This window comes from Nannospalax galili, unplaced genomic scaffold, assembly GCF_000622305.1.
Source record: "Nannospalax galili isolate Female #2095 unplaced genomic scaffold, S.galili_v1.0 scaffold1255, whole genome shotgun sequence".
Taxonomy (NCBI): Eukaryota; Metazoa; Chordata; class Mammalia; order Rodentia; family Spalacidae; genus Nannospalax; species Nannospalax galili.
The window spans coordinates 1,080,597-1,100,550 of record NW_008336359.1 but is presented as its reverse complement, the minus strand read 5'-3'; positions in this window follow the sequence as shown (position 1 = coordinate 1,100,550).

Genomic DNA, 19,954 nt, shown 5'->3' with positions numbered 1-19,954 from the left:
TGAATGTTCAAGTATGTTTTGCGATAATATTTACAACCAAAGTGTGCTGTGAAAAAGGAGTGTGTTGGCTATGGTAGTTTAAAGCAACATAAGATAATTTAAAAATACGTAATGAAGCTATTGTGACTGATCAAGCAATTATCCATCATAGGAATAAAGTTCAACCTTATCAGAAAATAGGATGCTGACCATTCCTAGAAGTCCTTTTATTCAAAGGCCAAAGCCACACTACCCACTGAGTTCATCAGTTCTCCCCCTCCCTACTATAAAAATGGCATGCACTTTGTGAGATGGTGTTACTCAAAGGGGGAAGGTGAAGCACCTGTGGAAGAGAAGAGATCCTTCTGACTAAAGAGAAATGGTAAAGTCGTTCTCTAACAAGAGTTTAGGGAGCTTTTTAAAAAATAATTATGGTTACACTTTATGGTAGTGTTTCCTCAGTGATGTAAAATGCAAATTTCTAGTAAGAATCCAGGTGACACTATCTGTCCTATCCTCTTCAGTCATAAGACTAGAGAATTTTTTCTGAATTCTAGGTTCAAGGTTATAATATCCATGTTTCTAATGTTACAGAAATAAAATAAATGTTTTCATATGTTCCAAACTTAAAGCTCCTTTTGAGAAAAACTCAAGGACAAGAAATAGCCAGGAATAGCCCCATCCTAGATAATGCCTGGTTACATCCCTTTGATGTATCAGAATAAAAAAGCTAGAACTCTAAAAGAAAAGTTGAATGTATGAGACTGATCTTGTTTCTAAAGACATATGTATATCTTCAAACCCCCTTCCTGATATTTCCATGGGTGTGACCACCATACCATGCATTAAATATGTCAATGCCTACTTTCCAATTGTGATCTCATAAAATAATTTCCCTTTTCCCTGGGGAAAGCCTTGTGAACAGGGATTTGCCTGGTGTAGAATCATCTGAGATGCAAGTCAAAGGGGAGAAATTAGTGATACCAGAAAGTTAGTTAACGGCATTAGGTCCATGAAGAGGTAGGCAAGGATAAAACTCAAAGGACAAGACGCTTTAGCTTTAGATAAGCTTTCACCCAAACAAAAGAGGAAAGATTTTAAATACCTCAAGATAAGTTTGTATGTACTGGAGATGCAGGGTAGAGACTTAAGATCTTTAATAGCTTTATTTTCCCTTCAGGGTACTACCTGAACCCATTTTGTAATAAGAAGTGTGGTAAGACACAAGGAGAAATTTTGAAGAGAATAGAAAAGTTTGAAATAATTGTCATGGGGCACTAGGAGAAAGAATGACCAGGGATATACCTTACAGAAGGTCCAGATGTTTTGCAAGTGGGTTAGATGAAAGGCTAAAGGGACAAAGGGGCAGCTTTTTGTAAATATGGTGATAGATGTGAAGAGCTAGGAGTTCAGGTTGAATCAGGGAGAGAGAGACAAGTAGACAAGTGGAAGAAAATAGAAGAAAAAAAGGCTGGAAAGTGTTAAGATAAACAATCAGGTCTAGAAGGAGCAAGGAGTGAGAGGTATGGAAGGCTGAAGGCAGAGAATAGGAGAGACCGTAATTTAAACTTCTGGAGGCAGAGGCCACAGGGTTGAGAAGGTCAAGGAGTCACTGAACAGATCATCCACCTAGACATTGTCACTGCTCATGGTGATTATAAGAATGGATGTGAATCAGGGGCTGGAGGAATGTATTGGGGAGAGGGACCAAGTAAGAGGGTGGCCATTGTCAAGGAAGGGAGCTGTAACCTGGAATAAAACCTGGTAGCCTGCCTGGGGGTATAGGAGCAGGGGTCTACAGAAGGAACTGGGGTGTGGGAAGAATGCTTACCTTCCTTAAATGTCTGTGGTAGAATGTGGATAGATCAATAAGGGAAAGAGTGTCCCCAGATAAGAATCTGTGTCAGTTATGCCAAGAAGAGGTGGAAGCTGTAGAGGGCTCTAGCTATCATGGCCTGGCTGGTTCAGAAGTTAAGAGTGAGGCATAGGAGTGTGTAGCCCACTTCCTCCAGAGACTTTCTCCTGCTCTATCTAGTCTTTTTAAAAAAATATTTTATTTTTTATTTTTATTTTATGTGTATGAGTGTATTGCCTGCATGTAGGTGAGTGCACCCGTGTCACACAATGCTGTAGAGGTCAGAAGAGGCTTCAGATTCCCCTGGAACTGGAGTTAAGGATGGTGGGTAGCCTTCACGTGGGTGCTGGGAATCGAACCCGGGTCCTCTGCAAGAGCATTTAGTACTTTTAACCACTGAGCCATCTCTCCAGCCCCATTATCTAGTCTTTTGTTAAGCCTTCATTCTCTGTACGTCTAAAAATTAACATCTTTACATTCACAAACTGAAGGGCATCCCTCAGTAATCAGATTGCCTGAGTCATTACATTGTGCTGCCCTTTAGATATCCTCCTAGGTGCTGAAAAAGGTTACATAATTCCTTGACTTCAGACTTTATAGAAAACTTAGCTGGTCCTGCAAGTTGGAAAGGATCAGGACTGGACAGTGATTACAAACGCCGATGGCCAAGAAGCCTCAGAGTATCATAACTCACCCTGATTCTTGCTTTTCCCTTTTCATTTTCTTTGGGTATGACAGTGTAACCCAAAACCAGAGGAATCCTTGCCAACAGGTTCTCCGCTATCTTCTGAGGATGCAGGCCTTCATCACCAGGAGTGAGTGTAGTCACAGAACTTGTTAAGAAACATTTGAGCTGCCAGATCGAGGCCAGCCTGGTCTACATAAAGAATTCCAGGCCAGCTGGGAGACACTGCCTGAAAAAACAAATACATACACTAAGGCATATAGCCATTTTCCTCTCCTATTCCTTACCCTTTTTTTTCTTTTAACAGAATACCTTCAGTTAATATCTTACAAAAGAGAGATATTAGGGAGTAATTACCTTAGGCCTCGCTCACTTATCTCTAGCACATATAGTCAATGTGTTCAAATCCTTCCCACCTTCCTCTTCTGTGAAGCTAATCTAAAGCTAAAGTCACTTGTCCTCTAAGGATGTGTACATGAGGTCAGGGCCAGGACACCTCTTTTACATTCTCCTTTAAGTCATTCTCTCTCAGACACTCAAAATCCTGAGAGAGTTCATTGGTCACTGATTCAACTTACATATGCTGCTCACATCAGCAGACTGAGGTAAAGGCCATGATCTAAAAGTTATAGGGGAAGGCTGAGTCATGGCTATCAAGCCAACAATGCAAAGATGGTTGATGATGAGAAATCAACCACCTTTCTGATCTTACTGTACTCTAGTGCCATCTGGCAGGAAGAGGGACCCGGGCCTTCTTATATGATTGGGCAGGAGAGTATTAGTAGGCAGAATTGTAGCTTTGGATTGATTAATCTATCTTTCATCTGCTCTTTGTGGCTTTCTCCACTTATAATGGCTGCTATGGTTTCTAGGATCAGTAGCTGGTTCTACCTCAGAAGTGGGTTGTTCATGTTCTAGGTACTCGCTCCTCGCCATCTACCCTGTTCTACTGTGGTTAACTAGACCATTCTCAGCTTTGTTTTAGAATATGACATCTTTTCATGTGTAGAAGATATTGCTAACATTATTGTAACAGCAAGCATTTATGAGAACTTATTATGTTTCAAACCTTTATATATATTTACATATACATATATGTATATAAAATCATTTAATCTTTACAACAAACTTCTCAGGTTGGTGCCATTCTTTTAGATGAGAAAACTAAGACATTAATTAGCTTATAGAGCATCGCAAAGCTAGTAAACAGCAGTGCCAGTCTGTTTGGAGGCCTTGCTTTTAATCAACACTTTATACTAACATCCTTGTTTTATACAGATAGGGCAGTTTATGGTTGTGGCAGACTGTGTATTTCAGTTCTTAAAAATATTTTATTTATTATTTTTATTTTATGTGTATGAGTGTATTGCCTGCATGTATGTAAGTGCACCTGTTTTGTGCAATGCCCATGGAGGTCAGAAGAGGGCATCAAGTCCTCTGGAAATGGAGGTTCAGACTGTTAGCTACCATGTGGGTGCTAGGAATCCTCTGCAAGAGCAGCCAGTACTCTTAACCGTGGAATCATCACTCAACCCCTGTATTCCAGGTTAAAAAAAAAAAAAAAAACTTTCCAAAGATGGAATGATGTAATTGGGATCTGGGGAGACAGTCAACTTATCAGAGGGCACTGAGGTTGAATCACTGGGGATTTCTTTATGCTATTTGAGTGGCCCCTATGAATGCTGATCTCTTCCCTGTACATACCTGCAGGATGATCAAACTCAGTGTAACTGGAGGCACCCACCACTGGCGAGAGAAAAATATACATTTTTTTTTTCATTCTAGTGAGGCAACACTTCAGATGAAACTCATAATGAAAAACGTTAAGGAGCAAGATGTTTCAGGCCACAGTCAGCCAAATGCATACTTGTATTATGTCAGAGCTTGTGTCATTAGCTAGCCTATCCACTCCAGCTGGCAAAATTGAAAAAGTTTCTACTGACATATGCGTACACTGGTACATCAGGAACACTCAAGGGAGGGAGCAGCAGGAAAGAAAAGGAAATCAACAGGATTAGCCAGGTCTTGCAATGTAAGCTTTTAAAATAGAATCTCATTTAATCCCAACAGCAACTCTGACATAAGTGTTATTATCACCTCTTTACAGATTAGGAAACTGAGAAGCAGCCACATTACTAAGAGGGGGGTGGAACTAGAACTTCAAGTGCCTAGATTTTTTTTTTTTTTTTTACTGTGGCATCCTGCATAGTCATAGGTGGGAGGGATGGCAACTTCCACAAGAGCTTAAAGAACAAAGGGAGAAGCTATTGGTAAGTTCAGTAATGTTTGATATGCCAAGGCCAATCACATCCTTGATAAACTTGGCATGACCTGAACAGGAACCAGCTCACAGGACTCATAGTCCTGGTTGACTCAGCTGTGATCTTTCCAATCATAATTTCCTTCTAGATGCATGCTAGATGCCTCAGACCTCTGGAAGTCAAATGGATATAATCCTGCCCTGATAGAAAGGCCAGTCCTCTTTTTGTGTAGCTCAAGAAAATGAAGCCCAGAAAGATGTGAGGACATATTTGAGAGCAAGTGTAGTCAAGATCAATGCCATACCTAGCACTGGGATTTTTTTTTTTTCCTGCAGGGATATTTTGTAGGAGACGGCATGGTTGATTCCAGAAAAATCAACATTTCTAAACCTCACCTCCTTAAATATTTAGTGTCTTGCTTCAGTTGCATCTTTTTTTTTTTTTTTGGCTTCTCTAAACATTTTACATATGGAAATATCAGGGAGGATGAAGAACATATATTTACATTTAAGATATATTTGGTATTTGGAAGATAAAAATCAAATGTGAGGACTGACTTGGGAACCCCCCTGCCAAAGATCCATTATGAAGTCAGAATCCTCATTAGAAATGTTTCAGAATCTTCAAAAGTAACATAACATGTCCAGAAAAACTCTGACATGATCTGTTTCCAAGGAGAAGACTTAACATTGATGGCAATATCTACTCTCTGCCTTCCTTTCCCTCTCCACAGTGTGTTTCCATTATGTATTGTCAATGTTCTGTCTTGTGCACCAGAGAATCCCTATCAGAAAACAGGATTATGCTTCCTTGAATATAAAGTACCTTTGGGAGAATGAGAAAATGGTTCCTATCATCTGGCCCCTAAGCTAATGGCTCAGTGAACACAGCACATTCTAGATTTTTACCCTGGCTAATCCTTTTGTGTGGCTCAACTTGCATCATTATCCTGAACAGTAACCCTTCCAATTCCTTCTTCAAAGAGCATGGGTAAATTGGGAACATTCCATCTGCCATGCTGTAATTGCCCACAGAAACCTATCAACCAAATCAGGTGTAGGAGAGGGAATTACTCAAGCAGATACACCTCTGATAAGCATTGCTCAGTTTTAATTAGCATTTGCTCCACTTGCTCCTGTTGCAGAATCTGTCAAAAGTTCACCTCATTTCCTTTGCTGGATTCTTTCATATTTTCCTAAATTTAAAATTGGCACAGAATTCTTGACACCTTGTTGGAGTAATGTCTAGCACACGGAACTTGAAGAGTATCTGGTGAATAAAAGGAGGATGAAGGGAAGAAGAGAGGGAGGAAGGGACAGAGGAGCAGGGATGAAGGGCACTGTGACAAAGTTCATGTCTATGTGATGAAGCGTGAGATTCCAGTCAGCCCAGGTTACATTCAGACAGGTGACGTACAATTAATTAGGCTAAATGGTATGTCTCAGTGCCAATGATTTGAATATGTGTCAGTCAACAACACCAACATACTATGTGTACACGATGCTTTGCTTGACTAATGAGCATTTATAGAGCCCCAAAATGTAGATGCCTCCCAAATACACAGGTCACTGAACTATAGTGCCCATGACTGAGTAGAGAGAATTCCTAAGGTTGAGACTACCAAATCTGAAGATGGAGGTCTCTGGAAAACTCATTCAGGAGACTGAATGATATGCTGAGCACAGACAGAGACTATGGCAGGTAGAAGTTAAGGACAGTGCACGGCCTTCATGGAAGTTGCTGACATGCCATTCTAGGGAACTCACGGTGTTGACTCCACAAGACTCCAGCGCTTTGACTTGGGTGATGAAGCGGCATTGTGCTCATCCCATCATTGTTACTAACATTATCAGCATTACTATCATCATGTATTGGACACCTTCCCTATACATTTTGGGTTAGGCTGTGAAAATCCCTGTTCTTCTTAAATATCCTTAAAAGAACCTTAAACAGTAATTATCAATTTCAAATACAGGGACTAAAGCAGGTGGTTTTCAATGGGCTTTTGGAATTAAAAAATAAACTTCTGTGTCTCAAATCTGTAAGTGCCAAAGTACATATTGATAAGCAAATCTCCCTCTTAACTCTGCCACTTGGCCTTCTAATTGCCATTTACTCTTTGTGGAAAACCTTATCTGAAGGAAAGAGCTAGATTCTAGCTAACCAATGAAAACTCTTCCTAAAATCTGCAAGATCACACACGAGTTTTCTGACCAGGCTTCTTCATGTTCCAAAATAAATTCTAATGAGTGTTGACTACTACCCTCTAGCAGGGAAATTGAAATACAGATATATTACTCAAGATAGGAAGGATCTCAAAACTACTGACCTTCATGTTGACTGATGTGAACCAAAATTAAAACAATCAACAACAACAACGACAACAACAAAACTCAAGAAACAGTCACAGAAATCTTACGGAGATGAACCTCCTTTCAGGCCCTACACACACAGTGGTTCCCATTTACTCCCCAAGCAGTTTGTTGAGGCTGCGTGTGCTCTTCCTCAGGGGAGAACTGAATAGTAGCCCAGGCCAAAACTTAAAGAGTCCTCAGCTCCTCCACTGCTCTATTTAAATTTCATGTTAATGTTTGCTTTTACTGAGTAACTCAGAGATATGCTAATTAAATCATCCTGCATATGTTGAACACCATCTCCCTACCTCATCCCCAGTTCAGTTCTCCAGAGTAAGCCTGTCCTTAAGAGTTTAGCACTTCCATTTTCGTCTCCATCATCTCACACCTCTATTTATCAGTTTTAAATATTTATTATCTATTGACTCCCATTTATATTCGTATTAATTCCACTCACACTTCCTTTCCCTTCTACCATTTGATTTCATATTTAGTTTTACATTGTCAGGTTGTTAATATATGCCTTATGCTTGCAAATGAACCATAATCCTTGAACATGACCATGTAAATAGCATCCAATGCTGGGCCAAGTGGCATAGTATAGTATAGTATAGTATAGTATAGTATAGTATAGTATAGTATATAGTAGAGTATATGGATTATATATTCTCCACCAGTGTCCCTGAGCTATATAAAAGAAATTGTTGCTAATCTTATCAAGAACAATGATATGCATGCTTTCACAGTCTCTTTGATTAAAATGTTACATTTCAGTTTATTGCTTTGAATCAAATTGTGTCAATATTGCTACCTCATATTTTATAGGGTTAGTAATTTTTTTATGGTGTATGAGTGTTTAAAAGGTACCACATGTATGCAATACCTGTAGAGATCAGAAGAGGGTGTTGGATACCCCTGAACTAGAATTAGGGATGATTGTTAGCTGCCATGTGGGACTAGGAATGGAACCCAGGTCCTCTGCAAGAGCAACCAATGCTCTTAACTGCTGAGCCACCTCTCTAGTCCGCAAGGTCAGTATTTTATTTTTATTTTTATTTTATTTTTTTTATCTTTTTGAGACAGGGTCTCCCTGTAGCCCCAGCTGTCCTGGAACTCACTATGTAGACCAGGCTGACCTTGAAACTTACAGAGATCTGCCTGCCTCGGCCTCCCGAGTGCTGGGATTAAAGGCGGCGCCACCACACCCGGCAAGGTTAGTATTTTAATAACCTCTCCTCCCTCACCTATTGCCTCTTACCTGTGTAAAAAGTTTTACTTTAGACATGCCTCTTAGACACATAATGCTGGATTTTTAAAAAACGTATTTTGGTAATTTTTGTCACAGGTGAGCTGAATTCATTTATGTATTTTGTGACTGACATACTGTAACAATTCAACCATCTTAAATTGTGCTTTCTCTTCACTATTTTGTTTTTCCAAATTCATACTTGATAACATTTCTGGTATTAGCTTTCTCCTGTCTGTTAATGAAACAAATATGGATATTTACATTCATGAACTTTTATAAACATCATGAATTATAAAATTTTCAAATAAAGTTTGCAATAATTAGTATTAACACTTTACCTGAACACAGATCTTAGGCTATGTCAATGGCTCACTGAATGGCAATCTAATCTTCTTGTGGTTTAGAACTATAGTTTTAACTCAATTTATCCAGCCTTTAATCCCAGAATTCAGGAGGCAGAGGTAGATGGATCTCTCTGGGATTGAGGTGAGCCTGATCTACAGAATGAGTTCCAGGCTAGCTGGGGCTACAGGGAGACCCTATTTCTTTCTTCCTTTCTTTTTAAAAATAGTTTGTTATTACTATTTTATGTGTATGAGTGTATTTCTTGCATGTAGGTTAGTACACCCATGTTGTGCAATGCCTGCAGAGGTCAGAAGAAGGTGCGAGATTCCCTGGAACTGGAGCTACAGATGGTTGTTAGCTGCCATGTGGGAGCTGGGAATCATCCCTGGTCTCTGCAAGAGCAGCCAGTGCTCTTAATCCCTGTGCAATCTCCCCAGCCACATGGGAGACCCTGTTTCAAAAAACAAAAACAAAAAAGTACTCATAAGCAGCTGGGCGTAGTGGGGCACACCTATAATCCCAGCACCTGCGAGGCAGAGGCAGGCAGATCTCTGTAAAGTTGAGGCCAGCCCTAGTTAGTTCACATAGCAAGTTCCAGGCCAGCCAGGGCTGCATAGTGAGACCCTGTCTCAAAAAACAAAAACAAGCAAAAGTACTCATAAGTTAGGGCTTTTTCTTTTTTATTACAAGAAATAGTTACATTTAATGCTATAGTCTATTATTTTAAGGTATATATTTTATTTTTAAATTACACATAATAATTGTACACATTCTAGAGATACACTATAATATCCATATGGTTTCTTATCTCCATGTCATTGTTCTATTCTTAACTTGATCATAGTTTTTAATAGTTCTTTTAGTGAAACTTTATGGATGATTTTTGTTTTGTTTATCTGGGTAAAGACTCTGTGCAGGTGGCTACATTAGCATGAGCTGTTTTCTGACAGGCCCTGTTACTGGTGCTCAACCTGCTGTTGATCTACCATTATTTAGTAGGTAATTATCCATTTGCCTCTTCGAGATTTTAAGATTATTTCTTTATCCTTAATGTTCTGCGGTTTTATTATGACGTTGCTCCATGTTTTTATCTATTCTGCTTGACACTGAAAATACCTGCCTGAGTGAAGGCAAATGTTTGCTTTTGTTTACTGTTGAGTTCCCAGCGCTTAGCACAAAACATGCACTTGATGAATAGTTCTTAAATCACTCAGTCGTCAGGCTTCGGAAATTCTCAGCAATTTTCATGTCATATATTGTTTCTCTAATCAACTTCCAATCTCTTTTTCTGGAATATTTATTTATTTACTTAAGGTACTGGGGATTCAATTAGCATATCCAATGCAAGCATTCTACCACTGATCTATATCTCCAGTCTTAACTTTTCCCCTTTCCTTTCCTTTCTTTACTTTTTTTTTGGGGGGGGGGTTGTGGTATTTATTATTATGCCAACATCATAATCACCTGAACAAATAGACTGACTTTTCTTTTTTCTTTTATTATTATTATTTTTTTAAAGACAGGGCCTCCCTGTAACCACAGCTGGCCTGTAACTTACTATGTAAGCCAGGCAGGCCTTGATCTCACAGAGCTCCACCTGCCTCTGCCTCCTGAATGCTTCTATTAAAGGCATGCACTACCATACCTACCTAGACTCACTTTCAAATGAGGTTTTTAAAAGTGGCCCCAAACTTGGAGGGCACTAGTTCCCCTAGCTGTCTATTAGCATTGTCAGTTTCCCAGAACTGTGCCTATGGATCTCTCTTGTCCCCTTAACCTGTGCAGATGGAGCTGTCTGTGTCTGATGGAACTGACTCTGGAACTCTGTTTCTCCTGTGTCCTGTGGTCAGGCCACACCCATAATTTATTCAAAATGGTTTCTTCAGCTTCACTGGGGAAAGTACAACTTCAAGTTTGGCTCTACCCTTAATCTTCACAGACCATTTGGCCTTTTCATTCCTAGTATCTCGTTCTTTCAGGTCACGTGTTCTTTCCCAATATCTAGTGTGTCCAATGGGCGGGGGCACTGCTATTATGTTAATTCTCAAAACATACTTGCATTCTTTCATTATCTTTTTGGGTAGAGTACCAAATTGAAGTTGCCAAGGAGAGGCCCTGGTCATCAAACCCTAGAGCACATGGTTTTGCTAGGCTTAGTTAAAAGTCATTAGTCCAGATTATATCCATTAGTAAAAGTCATTCCCACAGTTTTTGACACAGGGTCTTGTCACGTAGCCCTGGCCAGCCTGATACTTACTATGTAGCCCAGACCAGCTTTTAACTGACAGCAATCCTTCTGGCTTGGCCTTTCAAGTGCTGAGATTATAGATATGTGTTACCATGCCTAGCTGTTGAAATGTGTGTGTGTGTGTATTTATGTTCCTGTGTAGGCAGGAATATGTTCAAACAAGTGGTACATGTGCACATACATGTATGTAGAGACCAGAGGTTGGTGTCAGGTGTCTTCCAGTTACTACTCTTTACCTTTTTTCTTTTTTAGAGAGGGATTCTCACTAAACCTGGAGCTCACTGATTGAAGTAGGCTGGCCAGTTAGTGAGCTCCTGAAATTCTCTTTTTTTTTGTCCTTTCCCCCAGCACTTAGGGCTAGAGATACACACCCCTGTGGTGATCATCTTTTCACATAGTGCTGGGGACTCAAACTCAGGTGCTCATGTTCATGTGCAAACACTAACAGCTGAGTCATCTCCCCACATTGGAATTTTGTTAGACAATCATTGTATCCTCAGTCTACCTTTCTTATAGTCTATGTTTTACATATGTATGTGTATGCAGTATGAATGTGTATGTTTGTATGCTGTGTCCAGATGCACATGCACCTGTGTGTTCATGCATGTGGAAGCCTGAAGTTGATGTCAGCTGTCTTCTTCAATTGCTGTTTTATTTATTGAGGCAGAGTTCCTTGTTGAACCCTGAACTCACCAATTCTAGCTAGACTAGCTAGCCAACTTGTCCTAAGTATTTCATCTCTGCTTCCAGAGTGCTAGGACTGCAGGCTGCTGTACCTGCCTGCATTTTATGGGAGTTCTGGGGATCTGAACCCTAGTCTTCACGCTTGCACAGCAAGTGTTTTATCCACCTACCCATCTCCCTAGCCTCATTTTTATGTCTTTTAATGCTTCCTCACATTTAATCTCTGCCTCTTTGCATCAAGTTCCCTTAAATGTCATTAATTCCTAATTTTCAATTATGTCCAATTTAGTGAGTATCCTTAAACATAACAGTCTTTTATTCTAATGACACAATTTTGAACATCATTTAGACTTAACTTGTATAACATACAGTAAATTCACCTGCTTTACATTTACAATTTGACTATTTTAGTAAATTTATGGAATTGTTTCTTCCCCCTCCACAATCCAGGTTTAAAAGATCTCTATATTTCTAATACATCTTGTATTCAATTTAGTCAATAACTGCTCCCTTCCTCATCCCCAAGAAATCACTGATATACTTTGTATGTCTATAAATTTGTATTTTTTGGATATTTCGTATGTGTAAGATTTTACAATTTATTTTACAATGTATGGTCTTTTTTTTGCATCTGACTTTTTAATTTAGTCTGCTTATGAGTTTATTCATGCTGTATCAAACATCCTTTTTCAAATAGTATTTAGGGGTTTTGTTTTTTTATTTGTGGTGGGTTGTTATTTTGTTTGTTTTTTGTCTTTTTGACACAAGATCTCCCCATAGTTGCAGCTGACATGGAACTCGCTATGTAAGACCAGGGTGACCTTGAACTCAGAGAGATCCTCCTGCCTCTGCCTCCTGAGTGCTGGGATCAAAAGTGTGCACCACCATGCCTGGCTTGTTTATTTTTTTTTTTTGGACAGTCTTCTATGTAGTCCAGGCTGACCCCAAACTTGTGATCCTCTTTTATCCTCCTTCCCGAGTGCTAATATTAGAGGCAAGTGCCACCACATGTATCATATACATATATATATATTTAAAAAATAATATTTTATTCATTATTTTTATTTTATTGCCTGCATGTATGTAAGTGCACCCATGTTGTGCAATGCCCACCAAGATCAGAAGAGGGCACTGGATCCCCTGGAATGGAGTCATGGATAGTTGTTAGCTGCCATGTGGTAACTGGGAACAGAACCTGGGTCCTCTGCAAGAGCAGCCAGTGTTCTCAACTGCTGAGCCATCTCCCCAGCCCTGTAGCTTATATTTTTTATTTTCAGAATTTGAATAGGCTCTTTTAGACACCCACCTGGTCTAGATTCATTTGTACTTATTTTTTATAATGAAAAACAAACGATTATGATATTTTTAAGGGAAGTTATTTATATTTAAAAAATTCTCAATATTTAAGGCTTTGTCTGACCTTTCTATAAGGTATTAATTTGGATGAATTGCCATTCTAATTGTTGATTTTATTACCTATCTTAATTAGCAATGTTTGTTTTAGAATTTTGTCTTATAGATTTATTTTGAGTGAAAGTTTATCTCTGCCCTTCCTTTCCTTGCCCATCAGCTTTTTCATTACTGCCACCATGCACCCTGGGGCCCAACTTCTAATCTAGGTCTCACAGTAGTAGGCCAGAGGTGATATTAAGGATAGGGAAGATCTAGTTACAACCACTGGGAATCTTGGCTCTTTGCCTGGTCGCCTGATTGCAAGGCTGTGACCTTGACCTAGGACTCCTTACAGCTGCAGCTCACTGGAAGTTATGATCCCTAGGCAGCAGTTAGGAAGACCTTACTTTCATTCTCTCTTCATAGTGTTTGCGGGATCTCTACCACTTGGAGCTGTGTGCTTGGCTCTAGTCTTCTGTCTTTATGAGCATTTTCAGTTCCTTTCACCCTACAAACCAAACCTCCAGTTACTCCAGCTTTGGTTCTTTTCCCTGTTTTGAGTTTTTGTTCCTTTGTGGATTTGTTTATCTGGTGTTTGAGCATGGCTACATCTTTTACTTTTCTCCATTTGTCCTATTTTTATTGCTATATGTGGGGAGATGAAAGGTTTTTTTTTTTTTTCAATGGTCTGTCTTCTGTGCCAGACGGAACCAGTATGCTTCACCTGAAGCTGGCCTGCTGAGATATCTTTGAGGTAGAATAAAGAAGAGTCTCTACTTTCATCTTGCCTTTGTAAAGTAAGGCATCATCTACCTGCCTGTCCAGTGCTGATAAGAGTGAGACAAGAAGCCAGGCAATCTTGTAGCACGTCAGGCAAGTTTCTAGGTCTATCTCAGCTGTTTTATGATCATCTATCTTCATGCTGTTAAGGCGATCTTTAAATCCTTAACTCTGACTCCTGAAATAATGTGGTAATCACAGTTACCTGGCTTCTCTCTGAGGCAGACAGTCCATAGATAGGAGTGGTATAAAGCTTCCAATGAAAGGACTAGGATGATGGGAATTTTATGTTTTGACGCTGTAATATGACACAATGCAATTTTCACTTTTATGAGGTGGACTAGAGATAGAACCAGATGAATTGCTCATAAGACTAGTAATTCCCAAAATATACTTAATGCTTTCCATAATTTAGAGAAAGCCATACTTCTTTTTTTTAATCAGTAAAACTATCATCCCAGCCAAATTTTGTTGGCTCTCTCTCTCTCTCTCTCTCTCTCTCTCTCTCTCTCTCTCTCTCTCTGTGTGTATAGACAGGACTTTTTAAAAAGCTTAATGTTTTTATTGTGGCAAAATAAATAAAAACTTACCTTTGTAATCGTGTTTAAGTATATAATTCATAGCATTACTGCTTGTATTTATATTGTTGTATAACCATCACCATTATCCATCTCTACAACTTTTCATCACCTCAAACTGAAATTCCAGTCCACTGCCTATATAAAGCAATAATTTCTCATTCGCCTTTCCTTCAGCCCGACAACTACTACTGTATCTTCTGTTTCTATGAACTTGGTTGTTCTAAATATTTCATATGGACAGAATCACACAGTACCTATCCTTTTGCATCTGGCTCACTTCATTTTATAGGTTCATGAATATCATAGCACATATCAGAATTCTCTGTCTATGATTGGATACTATTCCACCGTTTGAGAACTCCCAACTTTTTGCTTATCTATTGATAGACATTTGGGTGTTTCCATCTTTGACTTTTATGGATAATGATGCCATGAGTGTGAATGTATGACTATTTCTACCTTAAGTTCTTTTGGGTACCAAACTGGAGGAAAAGGAAAGAATGTGATGTTTTCCTCTTCATCATAAGTTGTCATGGCTAGAAATATGTAATAGTATTTTAGAATGTAAATCCACAATTCTGTATGTCTATTATAATTTTTTAGTATTTTTTTCTGACAAACCTGTACTACCGAACTTCAACAATAATGTGAAATTTGTCATTGTTGCTGTAATGTGAGTTTGACATTCACTCCCTTTCCAAATTCCCTAACCTATACACAGTTTTTCAATGTAATCAAGTTATTTGTTTTCAAAGTAATATTGGGGCTGGAGAGATGGCTCAGAGATTAAGAGCACTGGCTGCTCTTGCAGAGGATGCTTTTAAACTGGGGACCTGGGTTCAATTCCCAGCACCCACATGGTAGCTAACAACCAGTTTTGGTTTGTTTCTCCATTGCTGTGACAAAATACTCTGACCACTACCAACTTGGGGAGAAAAGGGGTTATTTAGCTTACATCTTCCAGGTCACAGTTCATCTGGGAGCCCAAGGTAGGAACTCGGCAGGAACCTAGAGGCAGGAGCTGGAGCACAGGCCATGGAGGAATGCTGCTTACTGGTTTGCTCCCCTGGCCCCTGCTCAGCCTGCTTTCTTATGCAACACAGGCCCATCTGCCCAGGGGTGGCACCACCCACAGTGGGCTGGGCCCTCCCATATCACTCATCAAGAAGATGCCCTTCAGACATGGCCATAGGCCAGTCCAATAGAGGCAATTCCTCAATTGAGGCTCCCTCAACCTAGGTGTGTCAAGTTGACACTAAAGCTATCCAGCATATAACCATATGAAACTTCAGTTCCAGGGGAATCTGCCACCCTCTTCTGACCTCCATGGGCATTTTGCAACATGGGTATACTTACATGCAGCGGCTGTACGGAAAAAAAAAAAAAAAAAAAAAAAAAAAAAAAAAGACTATTTTAAAGTAATGTTAATAAAAAACTTGAAAAAAGAAAAACTGAAGGGTCAGGCCAGTCTGGCTTACATATCAAGTTACAGGCCAGCCAGAGTTACCTGATGAGACCCTGCCTCAAAAGAAGCAGGATTCCACAAAACTCAAAAAACAAACAAACAAAACAAAATAAATTCCCTATGCTAGAAAAAACGGCATCATGGCTGACACTCCTGTTTGAAAAGGCAGGCTAATAAGAAAAGCATAACAAATTCATTTGGCCAAGTTTTCCATGTACTAGAGCCTTCAGATTGAAGGTCTGAAGGCCCAGGAAACTATGAATTTTTATGCTTAGGTTCAATGAAGTTTGAACACTCAGAAATATGATTGGATAAAAGGGGTCTAATGCTAATGAGCCAAGTCAGGAAGCCCAGCAAGCTTTCCAGATTCTTCTTGACCTCTCCATGTAGCAATCCCTCCTTGCAGGTAGTCTATTATCAGACAAGGCAGGTCAGAGAATTTCTTTATTGGCAGCTCCAAAATGGAAAACGGGGCGGGGAGTGTGGAGATTAGCACAATATTTTCAGACTTTATGGTTTGCTTTGGAGAAAAGTTTTAGTCTCCATGACCTGTCTTGGGTAAGAGAAATTTTAGTCTCTGTAGTTTGCCTTAGAGAAGGAGAAAGAGCATGAGGCAGGTGGTCAGAGAAGAACTTGGTTTTTGATGCCCTCTTTGCAGTATTGTTTTCTGAATCCTAACAAGGCTTCAAAGTGAAATTGCTGAATCATCTAATAATGCTGCTTTCAGTTTTTGAGAAACCATCATACAGTAGCACGGGAACTTTGAGGTTCTTCCCTATAATGCAGACATGTGTAGACCCTGAGAAACCACCCAGCTGGAGACAAACTTCACCACAAACAGTGTCATGCCACCCACAATATTCTGAGGAGACCAGGGATGGTTTTCCTGCTCTGATGAACCAACCAGACCTGAGCGGAGACTCTTCTTCCATATCCTCTGGATTTAACTAGAAGAATGGAAAGGATAAAACTATTACCTGTGAGGCCAGCTTCCTTTCTGTCTTTCCCAGCTCTCTTTTTCCTGCCAAGAGGGTTGAAATTTTACTTCCTCTTGGCTATGAAAATCACTCTTACCTTATTCTATATTCTTTCAAAGTCTGATGATTATGGTCTAAACTTTTTATTTGGATTTTGACTTGATTTTCAAAGTTAAGTTTCTGAACTTAAAAGTACATTCTCTTTTACACAGCTGAATGATTGCAATCTAAAAGTTTCTGCTTTGAATTCTATTGTCTAAGTAATGAATTTCTTCTACTTTGCTACTTTATGGTTTATTTTTTACTTTATGTGTACCAGTGTTTTGCCTGAATATATGTAAGTGCTCCCATGTTGTGCAATGCTCTTGGAGGTGAGAAGGACATCTCTGCAGTCCCTGAAGAGCCTACTTTAAAATTCAAAGCCAAGAATTTGAGTTTTTGTTCTTGGCTGTATGGGCAATACCTTTGGAGGCTGTTGATGCCCCCTCACTGATCTGGAGAGAATAGTTTGCTTAAGAAGGCACAATAGTCAAAAGGTATCTTAAAATATCATATAGTTGTTAACTTGGATATAACACAGATCATGAGTAGAAAGTCTCTTAGTATTACTGAGAATAGCAGATGGGATTGAGATAGTTTCTAAAAACCACAGTATATCTGAGGTGCTGAGACCTCAAAATAACAGGATTTTTTCCCCTGTAGCCACAGCTAGATAGAACTTACTATCTAGACTTGACTGACCTCCACCTCACAATCTGCCTGCCTCTGCCTCCCAAGTGCTGGGATCAAAGGTGTGCACCACAGTGACTGATCCCAAAATAATAGGATCTTAATTCAGATGGGAGAGGAGGTCTTAAGCAAATGGCTAGAGTATCAGCCACATATCAGCATTGAGAGCTGGCACTGATGGTGGTTTGATGTGATCTCTGTAGGCTGGCTAAATTGAAAGGGCCAATAGTAGTGTAACACTTGAAGCATGAATGTGAACCACCTTACATCTTGGTGTTTCTAACATCTTATGTATAGCATCTTAGCCTTCAAGTTACTTCACAGAGACTGAGCAGAATCATGTACTGTGGCACATTCATCCTTTCATTGTCTGAAAGTGCTTATTGGTAGTGTTAACTCGAGACTCAAACTGAAAAGGCAAAAATGATTTTGAGGGGGCTGGAGAGATGGCTCAGAGGTTAAGAGCACTGGCTGCTTTTGCAGAGGATCCAGGTTCAATTCCCAGCACCCACATGGAGGCTAACTGTAATTTCAGTTCCAGGGGAATCCAACGCCCTCTTTGCACAACATGGGTGTACTTACATACATGCAGGAAATACACTCATATACATAAAATAAAAATGAGCCAGGCATGGTGGCGCATGCCTTTAATCCCAGCACTTGGGAGGCAGAGGCAGGCGGATCTCTGTGAGTTCAAGGCCAGCCTGGTCTACATAGTGAGTTCCAGGACAGCTGGGGCTACAGGGAGACCCTGTCTCGAAAAGACCAAAAAAAAAAAAAAAAAAAAAAAAAAAAAAGTCAATGAAATTTTAAAAACTGATTTTGAGATCTTAGGGCCAGTACTTCAGGAAGTTATGAAATAGTATTTCAAGTAAGGCAGAAAAAGTGGGCAATTATATGGACTATAGAATACTGAGAAGGAAAAGGGGTTACATGACTGACAGGAGCTGAAGAAAATAATCTATAAACAGACTAGAAATATTCATAAAACAAGACTTTGATCACCTCTTCATATATATCATGAACCTCAGGGAACAATTCAGTTGTCTGATTGCTCTAGACATTCCAGATGCCTGAGTCAAAGGGTAGAGGTGACCAATACTCATATTCCTAGGCAGCAGCTGGAATCATGTGTAAATCTTGCTTCTACCAGGGCCTTTTGACTCCATTTAGAGAAGTGTTTTCAATGTTTTCATCATAGTTCCCCCTTTGATTTTTGCATTTCCTCCTTTTGATCATGATCTTTGTCAATGAAAAGCATTAATGATCAATCTTTGGACTATATTTGATTTTTATAAGTCTAGTTCCTTGGTGCTGGAAGAGTCATTCTCAAGAAGTCGTTCATGTCCTGAAGAGGGAAGCAGGAAGTGACCACGGAGAGCGAGCTTAAGTTCACATTTGAGCAAGAAGGGGAAGAGGTCAGGGAGCAGGCTGTGGGCAACATCATGCTGTTTTTCATTGGCAGTTATGCTATAAAGATAACTGCTCCTAGTCATTGTGCAAACATTATTCAGGGAACAGAAATGATTAAATACTGAGTTACATAATGTGTCAGAATCTTGTAGAAAAAGCAGAAAGTAAGAGCTATACTAAGAGTGGATTGAACATGTACCTATGCTTAGGGAAAATCCAAAGCGCACTATTTTCCTGAATCTGGGGGGAACCAGGGTTCACAGAGCTATTGGGGCCCATTAGATGTTGCTTAATAAATAGGTTACAAATTAGTTTTGAATGAATCAAAGCTTTTAAAATTATTATAGAGTTGTGGGACTCAGGCCGGCAACCCTTAAGTTTGTGTTACTTGACTAATTCATTTTAGTATAATTATACTGTTTCAAATGTAAAGGCCATTTAATGTCAGAAAAGAGGTTCATCCTGTATTTGCGAATAGCTCCTCCTAAGAGGTGGGCAAAATCACCCTTGGTTTTTGTTCAGTCTGGGTGGGGTTAAGAACATTAAGGTTACTTATGTGTTAATCAGGATTCTAGTAATCATTATTTAAGTGTAATTATTAAATTTGTTTCCCCTAGAGAATTTGTTGTGAAGATTGTGAAAGCCCCTAATAGTATCTCAAGCAACTATACTGAAGGTTGATACGGAAAAATATAAGGTGAGACTGTTTATTAAAGCCCTCTGTTGGCACTGATATACACACTTGAACTTTATGCAGTCCTCTTAAAGTGCCCAATATTTTGTTGTTGCTGCTGCTGTTGTTATGATAAAGGTACCTTTTAGAGAATTTGGTTTGGGGCTGAAGAGATGGCTCAACAGCAAAGCGTACTGGCTGCCCTTGCAGAGGACCCCAGTTCAATTCCCAGCACCCACGTGATGGCTAACAACCATCTATAACTCCAGTTCCAGGGGATTCAG